Below are 7,950 nucleotides of genomic sequence, written 5' to 3' on the forward strand. Positions count from 1 at the left end.
CCTAATGAAAAATGTGTTAAGACAGTTAATGAAAAATGTGTTAAGACAGCTCGATCCCAGCTAGGGGCTCTGCCCCTTGGACCCTGCTAGAGGCTGCCGCCCCTAGAACCCCGCTGCCCCCGGAACCCCGTTCGTTGTGGGTTATAATTAGACCAGGAACGCGCTATGGGTAGTGATAATTAATTGATACGTGTAATTGTTATACAGTTAGTCGCGCACAGCTAGAGAGGAGGGCAACCATTAACGGTGAACGTAACCGCAATCAGGTGAGTTTCTAGCCCCATTTCCTTGTTATGTTTTCGGGGCTGTGTGCATACTCGATGTGAAGTGTGAATACACTTACCTTAAGTGGTAAGTGTATGCTATAATGATTGATGTGATAGTAAGTATTATGTTATGAATGAATGTTTGTTGGCGCATGAATGATCTTCGGATATTGCACGTACCGCCAATGGGATTGATTAATAAGTGGCTATTAGTATGTGTAAATGTTATTATGTAGCTTGGTTATTATGTAAATGATGTAATGATAGAAAGTGTGCTGTAGACAATAAGAAGTAGAGTGTGATAGAAGTGGCCAGGGTCTAGTAGGGGTGTTAGTGGCATGACGATAGTACGTGATAGGGTAAGCCTATACGTCCTTCGTTATTAAAGTGGCATGATGTGAGTGCGTGATAGGGTAATCCTATACGTGCCTTCGTTAATAAGTGGCATAACGTGAGTGCGTGGGAGGGTAAGCCTCTATGTGCTTCCGTAAAACAAGTGGCTAAGACGTAGGGGACAATTAAGTGGTTAAGTGGTAAGGTGAACAGGTTAGACAGTGGACTATGTGTCTTCGGATACGTATATAATGCATGTAATGGTTGTATGGTAAGTTGCTTGATTAACTAGAACTCACTCAGCGTAGCTGTCTTTTAGTATGCATGCAGGTGAGTAGACTGGGAAGCTAGCATGAGGATGGCACATGTCATGGATTGAATGGATGGCATCTAATGATAAAAGAAATAATGTTAAAACACGATGTTTTATGTTATGATTTAAAGACAAGTTTGTAATGCTTTGTAAAGAATGATTGAAGTTTTATTTATTCCGCGAAAGTTTTAATTAACTCTGATCTGTAAGAATTGTGTTTATGAGTAAATCCGACGCTAAAGTGAGGCACCGGCAACGGAGCCTTACAGTAGACCTCCCTCGCTATAAAGACCACTTGGACTCAGGTATAACCATTCAGATTTCAGTCATAATACATATATCTTGTCACACCCCGAAAACCTTAATCTAGGCAGTGGAAGACTTTGACTAAGTCATTCGGGTTATGACAGATGTCGATAGCCAATCATAATAAAGCAAAACAAAAGTTTGTCTTTTATTTAAAAAGTTAACTTTTATTACAAATCAGTATTGCACGTGTCAAAGACACAGTGTTATTACATGCCCAGATTTTCACATATTCAAATACCGCACCAACTTCTTTCCCATTTCATCACGAAGCCATCACTTACCTGAAATGCATATTAAAAACGTTTGTCAACACGAATGTTGGTGAGTTCTCTTTATTATAAAAAAATAGCTTATATATATATACATATATAGGATGAGTATTATTACAGAACTGTTAAATTATTTAAGAACTTGAAGGAACCCTTGAAAATTAACGTTTTTTTATAAAAAATTTTGTATGTTAATGTTCTTTGAGAGTAGTTTTATCATTTTTTATATCTATATCTACAATTACAATTTTGAAAATTAGTTTTTATACATATCTATGTTTGTGTTTTACACCTATGTAAATTTGTTAGTACATAAATTTTACATGTATGTAAACTTGTGAATAATATATGTAATAAAAAAATTTATATTAAATATGATAAAACTACTCTTAAATAATGTTAATATATAAAAAAATTAAAAAATTGTTTAGCTTTTAAGGGTTCCTAACAGTTCTTAATTTTTTTAGAGTTCTTAAATGATACCAACCCTATATATATATATATATATATATGTAATAAAAAAAATTTTTAGAGTTCTTATATATACATGTATGTAAAATTGTTTTACACCTATATATATATATATATATATATATATATATAATCCCGTGATATAATGGTTCTCAACCATTATACCACAATAATCATTTCATTATTAAACATAGCATTTTATCTTTAAAACAAATCGTACTGTTGTAAACGAGCAAAGAATACAGCGTATAACTATCAATATTGATAACTCGAAACATACCAAACTCAAAATATTCCCAATTTTAGCCCAACGCGATTGGAAGTAGGGGGCGTCACCCCGATAGATCTACCAACATTTCTATGTCCTTACTACTTCGGCTAAAAGTTATTTAGCCAAATTGACTCATCCCACTTTAACACGATTTGTAAAATAAAATGCTTTTAAAACTTTAATAAAATAAATAAAAAGAATATGTTTTTACCATAAAAACATTTATAAAACATTTCATTTAAAAACGAGAGGTTTTTAGAGAAACTCGCAGTCGAAGCTTCTTGTCCAAATCTTGTGTCTCATATTAGTACACATTTGTTAAAATTAAAATTCGGTTTGTATTCAACATGTTAATAACCTTTATTTATTCAATCTTAGTTTAATGACCACATAAGCATACAAGCACATAATTTTCTATCTAACAATTAACAACTAAATATAACACGGGTTTTGTTAACAATTGTCTTAATAACTATTACATTATGAAATAAAATAAACAATTGAATATTAAAACCAAAATAATCTATTAAGTTTCAGTTTCCGGTAAGTTTTTAAGAAAATAGAATTAGAAATTTATTATTTTCTTTAGTCTATTTATGTGGTTTTGTCAGTTTTGCTGGTTTGCGTTTAAAAACGAACCGGTCAACTTTTCGTATAAAATTTTATTTTTAAATCTTTGAAAGCACTTGTTATATAAATATTATTTAAGTTTTAGGAGTTCTTTTTATAAAAATATTTTATTTTTCATTTTAGTTATTATTTTCTTAAAATAGCAACTTTTAACGTTTCCGTGTCGGTTTTAACGACACAAACGGTTTAGGACCAAGTTTTGCTATTTTGTCATCCTTTCATAAATTAACTTATGTTATGTGTGAGTATTTTATAACTTTAGGGGCTGTTCTAAAATAGTCCCTAATTGTCGTGTTGGTTCGGGTTTAAAAGTCGATTTTTCGACCGTTAAATTTACCGACAAGCAAACTAAGTCTCATAAATCCACACCAAACATCTTATAAACCAAATATGTATATTATAACCTATATGTTATCATTATTTCCATATTTGAACACATAATACCAAATTGAACATTTTTAATCAATTTAAGTCCTTAAACTCATATCTTTTATTTACTAATCATAGTAATATAAAGTTTAGCAATTTAAATATGAACAAAACATAATCATATCACTTAAAAGTCAAGATTCTTTTGATCATGCTTATCATCACAACATGCCAAACTTGGCAATTTCAAAGATATCATATATTCCCTTAGAAGATTCTAACATGAATACCTAATCATGTGTGATAATTTCAAATCAATTCATTAAGCATCTTATTCAAGTACATTCATGTCTATCTATCGTGTATTTTATCAAGACAAGTTCATCAAGTATGTATATGTTCATGTCACACCCCAACCTACGGCGTAAATGCCGGGGCGTGAACTGATTGTCATAGCTCTCAAGGTTACTATCATGCAACATTATAAGTTGCAATATCTATTTAATAATTTCAAATAAAAAAATTACAGTTAAGTACATCAAGTATAACGAAATTACAACAATGATTAATTAAGTTTGTATCCTAAAAAGTATTTCTACGTGATCTTCATCTTGCTAAACAACCAAGCTGATAACCTGCAAATGCGTATAAAATATATTTTTGTCAACAACACATGTTGAGTGAGTAAAACACCAGTTTAAAACACAATAGTAATAGTATATATAAACAAAGATGCAAACTGTTCCTGTGAGATAAACAGTTAAACCATAGCACATACACAAACAATCAAACATAAAGAAAGGGCTAAACCGTTGCCATGTGAATGGGCATTGGTTACTAAAAATGAGGTGTCGGTGAAACCATTGTCAATGCGTCGGACGCCGACCACTACGACGGTCATATGATCATACTAGACTGAGAATATGTTGGACCTCTCCGAATGCGGTTCAAATAAAACAAGTAAGCAAATAGCAAGTTAGGCATAAACTGATATACACACAAGGATTAAACAGTTTCGGTTTTGAATACTAGATAATAGATAAATATGATACGATACGCATATGTCCCCAAAAAGGTTAAAAATAAGTAAAAAGGGGAGTGAAATATTCACCTGATAAGATGAACGAAATACAAATGAGGATGATGAGAAAAGTAAACCCTTCAGGATTTGCCGTCAAGGATTTCCTAGTTAAATAATATTGATATGAATTAATTATAAATGATATAACATACTTTAATGAATTAAGATTTCAATGTGATTTGTATTATGATTGGGATTAAGATATTTATTGATTAATCTTTATGGTTATTGTTATGGTGAAATCATTATTATTAGTTTAAATAAAGAAATATGAGTTGAAATAATTATATGATTATTTAGATAATATTTAATTAAATGTAATGCAATTATAAGCATGTACATATATAAATATAACTTGTAATAAAATAATTAATTTAAGAGAAACATTTAAACATATATATTTATTATACAATATGTATCTTGGTCTATTTAACGAAAATATAATTTATAAATATATTTAATACGTTCAAAATACGATTTTACAATTTTTAAAGAATGATACAAATATATATATTTTTATGTACAAAATTAATATAAGCGAATTTATAAAAACGTTCAACAATGAGGAAAGTAGATTAAAGTGTTGGGTTTAAATAAAATAGTGATAATCTAGTGTTATTATATACTTATAAAATACACACACACACATACGAAAACTAGTATGCGAGATTATTCGACCGAAAATGACAACTTAACGATGTCAGTTTGAATAGTATAATGTTTATTTGATATTTAATATTAATTATAATATAACTATAATTCATCAAAAACCTTTACACAATTAATAAAAATAAAAAGAACTAAAACCGCGTCCAGGGGGCTCGAACCGCGTCCCTGGCCGGTTCAAAGGTTTAACGTACACACCCACAGCCAACTGACCTAGCTTGTCTGGTGATAACCAAACGCAAACAAAATATTTAAATACAATAAATGATTTTTCCCCAATTTGTTATAAACCCTAATTATCCAAATCCGAACATTTGATTATTGATTCTGAACCAAAAATGAACTAGAAACGTAGTTTAATTACCAGTAAGGTTGAACAATTGATAATGAATATCGAAGGTGAAGCAGACAGCCCCAAAGCCAATAGATTCGACGTTGCAGTTGTTTTTAAAAAATTCATCTTAGGGTTTTGAACACGAGGTGTCCAGAAGGGTGCATGTACGATTAATTGAATTATAAAGATCGTTTACTTGTATAATAAGATCGATGTGGGTGTCGGTTGTAACTATTACAAAGAACAGATCCCTTATATTGATTAAACATAATTAGGAGTGTCGGTTAGGCCGCATTAGGCAAGTTTAACAAGATTTTGATTTGATTTCCGAATAAACGACGTGAATTGCGGCCCAAGAATGATAACCAAGTTGCGGGATTGCTAATTGGGTCCTGGGTATGGGTCTGGTATACAGGTTAAAGGGTTATGGGTTTGGATAATAACAGATTTTGCTAAATGGTCCTTTAACTTTAAGGATGGAAACACAAATGGGTTTAAACTAAAACTTTAGAGAGTAAAATTAATATACATGAAAGTTATATATATATATATAATATTAATTAAGAATAAAATAATATTTAATAATATTTACTCGATAAACGGGATAATTAAAATGATAAAATTTTCCAGACATGAAGCGGGTCGGGTAATTGATGTTAATAAAATAAACGAAAACCCGAGTTGCTACAGTCTCCCCTACTTTAGAGAATTTTGTCCCTAAATTAAAGAATACTATAACAACACCATTAAACTTTTTCTATTTGAGGATAGGAAAATTTAAAAAAAATATAATAAAAAATTTATCATAACATAGAACTTTGAATACTCAAAACAACGCTCCAAATGAAAATTCGATAAAGACACTTATATATATAATGTACCAGCGGCGTATCCACTATGCCCTTATCATCTCAACATTTGTACCGTTATCCCAACTACTTTCGATTCTATATTATGACACACAATTGCACGCATTATGATTTCCATGCGAGAACTTCGATAATTATGTAGGCCTCCATAATTACTTAGATCGTCGGATGGTCCACATAACTCGTTCCATCATGTGGGTTACAAAACATTTGAAAGACATGATTTTTAGAGAAAACACGAATTTTTAATATATTTGGGTTATAAATAAAAAATAGTCATTGTGTAAAATATTGCTAAAAATGAGTTAAAGTTTTGAGTTATTTTAATAAAATATTAAAATTTCAAAACATCTTTTGAGAGTATAGTATTTTTAACGAGTGTCTTTGAGAAGATAGATTTTATTGTATGAGCATGATTACTTAAAATTAATAAATTATTAGAGTCGAAATTGTTTAAATTCAAAAATCGATTAAAGGTTTGTTATAAGGTACGATTGAGAAAGATAAAATATGCTTAGATAAACATGACAAAAACATATTCTTTGATAAACTTAGTTATGATTGATTTGATTTACCTTAACATACTTGATTAATTAAATTTATAAAATTTGAATAATCGAAGTTGATTGAATTGAAATATTTTGATTAGGTTGTAAAGTAGGGTTTAAAAGAATAAGTTTGAAAATTTTGGGCTTGATGAACACGATTGAATCGAGAACACACATGGCGTAGGTGATTACATTGGGTATAAAGCGATATGTGGATTGAATTGAATAGTGATAGTGGCAAGTGAAGCACAACGAGTGAATTTTGACGTAATTTTCTTGTCTAAGCCGCTATGATTTTGATGTGATTGGTTGATAATTTGATTAACAACATATACTTGATGTTTTGACTTGAGTTTGTTATTGTTGTTGTTATGAGAACGAGTAGGGGTAAAAGAAGTTAATTTATTAGCGAAAAGGTTAATGAACAAGATTGAATTGATTGTGTTTATGTTTTGGAAGTTGAGTTTATATTTTAGAGATGACAGGAGCTATCTCCTTGACTAAACATGTATCCATGAGGCGGTTATAGAAAATAAATAATTGATGTTGTTTAATGTTGAGAAAACATTCTATGATTAATAAATGAGAAGATTGGATAGTTGTTTTTGATTTCATAGGAGTTATTATGTAAAACGAAACTTAAATATGTTATGTTGATGTTTATTCATAACTTAAGGATAAGTTAAAATCCAAATTGAAAATCAATGAGTTAATTTGATGAGTGAATAAGCTTTATCAAAGTTTAATATGTCTTAACAAATTAAAATCTGAGGTTGAATACTTGAAATATGTTTAATAGTTTATATATATATGATACTATAAGTATTTGCTAGCCATTCGATTATTAGATTGTGCAATAATAATATTCAGATTACTTGATATTATGATAATATAATAACGTGATAAGATGAATAGGAAAACCAGTTTAATAATAGAGTGCAAATTGTTTTGATAGACTCGTGATAACCGGTTCTTAATGAATGAAGAATTTGTATCCGATCAGGAGAAAAAAATGTTTTGAGTGTATGAGTAGATTGAATCAACAGATCTTGATTCAAAATGATTTAGTAAGGAATTGATTAATTGCATAATTGAATAATAGAATAATGGAATAATTAAATCAAATCATAAATCGTTTCGTATAAAATCAAATAAACAAACAAATAAACAGATAATGAATGTTCCTCGATGTGTTGGGTTTCCCCATGAACTTTCCATGGC

This window comes from Bidens hawaiensis, unplaced genomic scaffold, assembly GCF_021521415.1.
Source record: "Bidens hawaiensis isolate Kalapana, Puna unplaced genomic scaffold, B.hawaiensis_p1.1 tig00007427_1, whole genome shotgun sequence".
NCBI lineage: Eukaryota > Viridiplantae > Streptophyta > Magnoliopsida > Asterales > Asteraceae > Bidens > Bidens hawaiensis.